This window comes from Otolemur garnettii, unplaced genomic scaffold, assembly GCF_000181295.1.
Source record: "Otolemur garnettii isolate 467f Iridium unplaced genomic scaffold, OtoGar3 scaffold00003, whole genome shotgun sequence".
Lineage (NCBI taxonomy): Eukaryota > Metazoa > Chordata > Mammalia > Primates > Galagidae > Otolemur > Otolemur garnettii.
The window spans coordinates 29,832,901-29,838,249 of record NW_003852398.1 but is presented as its reverse complement, the minus strand read 5'-3'; positions in this window follow the sequence as shown (position 1 = coordinate 29,838,249).

Sequence of the window (5,349 nt, the reverse complement as noted above, 5' to 3'; positions counted from 1 at the left end):
AAAAAAAAAAAAGAAAGCTTACTAACAACCGAAAAGCTGTGTGGTGCAAGGCTGACCCCATGGATGGGAGTCAAGGGCAGGCTGCCAGGGACTGTTTATCACCAGCAAGACCAAGACCAAGGGCAAGGTGCATCTGCAAGGCGGGGGTGCTGGGGGTTGAGGAACACCCCTGGGCTTGACAGGCATACTCCCCAGTCACAGCCTTCTGCAGAAGGGGGTAGGAGGAAACCAGGCCCTTCTTGTTGCAGAGGCCGGGAAGGACTCTGAGACCCTCACTGAGATCTATATGTTGGCCCAAGGCCCTTCATCTACCTCAGAGGATATACTGGGGACAAGAAGAACCAAATCCTGGCACTTTCCTGAAAGGCAACTGTTTAGACTGGAAGACACTGAGATATGAACCCTGAAAAGTCAAATTTCTCCATAAGTTAGGAAAAGTTTAAGGTGGGATCTAAGGTGATGAAGTAAAGAAGGTATTTTTATTTTATTTTGCAGTCTTTGGCCGGGGCTGGGTTTGAGCCCACCACCTCTGGCATATGGGGCCGGCGCCCTACTCCTTTGAGCCACAGGCACTGCCCAGAAGGTATTTTTTTTTTTTTTTGCAATTTGTATATAGTTGATTAAAACATCAGTCTTTCTGTACAGCATCCCAGTGACATCACTGCCCTGCTAAAATCCTTCAAAGGTTTCCCACTGCAGGCAAAGTAAATCTAAGTTCCTTCCAGTGGAACATTCTCAGAATACACAAACCTCTTTCCAGGGGACTTGTATTTGCTGCCCGCCCTCCCCGGGGTTCCCTCTGTCCTGCATTCCTGCCACTGGGTGTTGCTTAGTCACTTGTCAGAGAGCACCCCTGGCCCTACCGCAGGTGCTGCCTGCTACTGCCTCACATGCTTGTTCTTTTCTGGAAAGGACTATCCTTCGTTGCAGAGCCTCTCCGTGGGAGACGCCTGGGAGGTTTCGTCCCACTGCAGGGGCAGTGCCCAGAATTTGGCTGACTGGTGAGGGGAGCAGAAGAGCCCAGTCCCTCTTCCTGGGCAGGGCAACCTCTGAGAGGCCACCGATGCTGCAGAGCGCCCAGTGGGACCACATCTAAGCAAGAATTTTCCCAAACCGTATCTTTGCCCGCTTCTTTCCTGCCCTGTCCTGCTTCTCTTCCCACCCTGAGCTCCCACTACAGGTTTCTTCTTGGGACTGTCTCTCAGCTAGCCCCTTGCACAAGAATCCCCAGCTCAGCCTCTGAGTCCAGAGAACCTCAGCAGAGCTGGGGTCTTTCCAGGACCCTGTGCTGGGTGTGCAGATGGAAGAGGATAAGAAGAGAACAGGGACTGCAGCCGGGGCGTCTCCCTCCTCTTGTCCCATCCTTCCCACCTTGCTTCAACTCTGCAGACGCTGTGGATGTGTCACGCAGAACGCCATCAATTATTGAAGAAGCTGCAAAAGGAAGGAACGTAAGCAAAGATGAAAGATTCCAATGGAAGACCGACAGGTCCCACTGCTCGGGGAGGACCTAAGCTATCATGTCTGGGAAAGAAGTATTTTAGTTTCCTGCTGTGAGAAAGCTCCAAATGCTTTGGAGGCTGAATAAGCAGCTCTGACATAGACAGGAAAGTGTGGGCAGGGCTGAGGGGTCTTTCCATCTCCCCACTTGCGCTGACCCAGGGGTGGTGCTGTAAATTGGATGGCCAGGCCCGAGATGATAGCACCCTTCTGTTATCTTCCTGATGTTTGGGGGGAAAGGAGGGAGTGGGGAGCCAGCCAGGAACCGGGCCTCCAGGAGGGGGATGGACTAGACCAGAGAGAGTCTAGCCCTGGCCATTGGGCTCCGTAGCAAAGGATGGGAATGCTGTGTGACGCCTGGGACAGTGTCTCTTCTGAGCCACCCGCAGAGTCACGTCCAACATGTGCGAGCGAAGGAAGAAGAATAAATTCAGGTCTAGAATAAAATCAAAGTTGAAATTCTTGTTAAAGAGATATTTAAATAAAATGTTTTCGTCTGAAGCAACTGTCCCCTTTTCTTTTTTGGAGGTTTACCTGTCAAACAACAACTACAAATATTTATAAAGGACTTAGCAGGAAGCCATCACCACACTGGGCTTTGAAATAAAGCCTGGCCCCAAACCCAGAAAGGCTTACAGGTTTTACACCAGCTGGGGAATCCAGCCATGCCAAGCACGTGGCCCTTCCACCATATCTGTGGGTGCAAGTCCAGATTTGTAATTCAGGTTTGTTAGAAAGCTGAGTAGATCATAGCTTCTTGAGAGCAGGGAGTTTGTCAGTCTTGTTCCTGTGCTGTCTCTGCTGTTTGGAGCAGTCCTGGCACCTAGATGGGACCTTAAACACCTGTGCAATGAAAGAGTGAACGGTCGAGACTTAGCATGCTGACTTTGGTTGCCCTTTCTCACTAGCAAGGTTTCCTGGGCAAGATGTCTTGAACTTTCTTAGTTTCAGTTTTCTTCATATATAAAAGGAGAGAAAAACAGTATCTACCCTCCTATATTTGCTATGAGGTTTGAATGAACTTGGCAAATGGCAGGAACTATTATGATGAAGGCTCGTATAGTTCTTATGATAAATGAACAAGAAAAACCAGAATTTTACAGGAATAAAAGCTAAGTTTGAAGAAGATCTGTGAATACACAAAACAAAATAGGATAGTGAATTCCCATTTTTCCTGACCATTCATTGAAAAAAGTACCAGAAAAAAATAAGGCCATTCCCAGTTGTCAAGAAACCTAAAATAGCAATTTTGAAATAAAGGAAGCATTAATGTGTTACAAAATCCAATGTGTCTACTCACATCTATTTTAAAAGACTCCAAATGAAATGATCATAAAAAGATCTTTGAGAAATAACCATTAAGGGAAGAAAGCAAGTTATCTAATTATGTATTGTGTGAATAATATCTAATTCTAATCCAAATTTAATATAAATATATTCACTTATAATAGAAATCTAATGCTGATTTAAAAGCATCCCATTCAGCTTTGATTTTAAAGTGCAATACTTAATCCCTCACACAGATTTGATGTGATATGTCTGAGAGCCCATGAATATTCATAGCTAGCATATGAACTGCACGTCCACATCCATACAGTAAAACACTTCTTACTCAGGCTGAAAGATGTACCCTGTTTTCTCTGGAAAGAAAATAATTAGAGTGTAGTTGAAAATTGAAAAGCCAACAGTCCCCTAAATAAAAGTTGCGCCCTCCGGAGGGGCTGCCAGTCTAATAAATTGTTTGTTTAACCGATCTGGGATGATGAGGTTGACAAGCCAACATGAAGCTTAAAAAGGAAGTCTGCCAAGGTGGCTGGTATGCCCGGGGCTCAGGCTGCCTCCGGTGCCTCCATCAGGCACAACGAAATTCTCAGAAGCCTCACGTGCTCTGCTGGAAGCGAAGGCACAGATCACTGACCGGTGTCAGTCAGAGATCTTGCTGGCCCCTTCTCACCGCAGGCAATCCTGATCTTGGGGCCCAGGAGGCTCTTCTCCACGTAATGCTGCATCTGGCTGCTCCATCTCTCCGAGGGTAACCAGGGGAAGGTGCCTCAGATACTAGTTTGGGGTCCTGAGCGAGGGTGTGACCATGTACACAGGTGCATTTTACCGCACTCACTAGCTGTGCTCCTCCCAATAATTTGTGTGTCAAAAAGTTTTCTAAGTGGCCTCCAGTTTTCCACTTGCATGAGAATATTTTGTGAAAGAATCTGATCGCAAATTCTGGGGTGCCATAGGAATGCTCTGGGAACACTGCTTTCTGTTCCCCAGTGACACAGTGGAGTCTGGCACACAGCGAGCGCTTGAGAAACCCTGGGCAATGGCTTAGCAATGAACCACATGGCCTTTGGAGTCACATGTCCCACATTTGAGTTCAGATTCTACCACTGAGTTGGGCAGGGTTGGTTGCCCTTGCCAAGGCTCGGAATAGAGAAATCTTCGTTCCTAAAATGGGCATAATAATCTCGGCCCTTCAAAAGAACTGGAAGAATGAAGTGAGCCCAGTGCCACCAGCAGCACTCACTAAATGTAGGTACTCGATAGAGTTGCTTCTCCTTGAACTGGGAGATAGCCCCATGAGAACCTACTGAGTCAAGGCTGTGACTGACATTGAAGAGGAAAAACCTTTAGGCAGGCTTGGTGCCTGTAGCTCAGTGGCTAGGGTGCCGGCCACATACAGCAGAGCTGGCAAGTTCGAATCCAGCCTGGGCCAGAAAATAACAATCAAAAAATAACCGGGCGTTGTAGTGGATGCCTGTGGTCCCAGCTACTTGGGAGGCTGAGGCAAGAGAATTGAGTAAGCCCAAGAGTTTGAAGTTGCTGTGAGCTGTGATGCCATAGCACTCTACCGAGGGTGACATAGTGAGACTCTGTCTCAAAAAAAAAAAAAGAACCTTCAGGCAGGTCTGATCAGTCCTTCCCTGCTCCACAGCCCTGGCTGTGCCACCTGCTGTTTGCATGTCTGTCTTCCATACAACCTGCAGCTCCTGAAGGGTCTTATTAGCTGTTGTATCACTAGGGCACAGTGCCTGGAATCCTCTCAGTGTGGAACTGGCTGTTTTAAATATCTCCTGGTATAGCTTTGGGTATCAAGATAAAAGGAAAAGTATATTTTGTAAGTTAGGATTCTTTTACTTGTAAGTACGAAAAACCCAATCTAAACGGGCTTAAATACAGGTAACTAAAAAGTCCAGGAGTAGAGTTGGCTCAAACAATGCCACCAGACTTGATTTCTCTGCCTTTATCTTTTGGCACTGCTTTTTCTGGTTGGCTCCATTTCAAACAGGCATTGCCTCTAGCTAGCGAAATTATCACATAGCTCCAGATCTAACACCTTGCCAGTTTCTGATCCAGCAGGAAAGAAAAATCATGAGTTTTGGTTTCAGCAAAAGACCCTTGCTGTCATGTCATCACGTGTCCACACAGTGTGGTCTGCTGTATATTCTTCCTCAGTGGTTCTCAACTTTCCTTATGCTGTGACCCTTTAATATAGTTCCTCATGTCGTGGTGACCCCCAACCATAAAATTATTTTCGTTGCTACTTCATAGCTGTAATTTTGTTACTGTTATGAATCACAATGTAAATAATGATATGCAGGATGTGTTTTCATTGTTACAAAGGGGTTGCGACCCACAGGTTGAGAACCGCTGCTTAAGATGGAGATGAGACCCAGTTCCCTCTAGTTATGAACTGAGGTTGGAGTTGGGGTGGGCTCTCAGTGTTAGTATTTGTTTTATTTTTTTTTTATTTTTTATTTTTTTATTGAATGGTAACTATGTACATTAATGCACTTCTGGGGTACAGTGTGGGGTTTTCACATGCAATCTGAAATACTTCCATCAAACTGG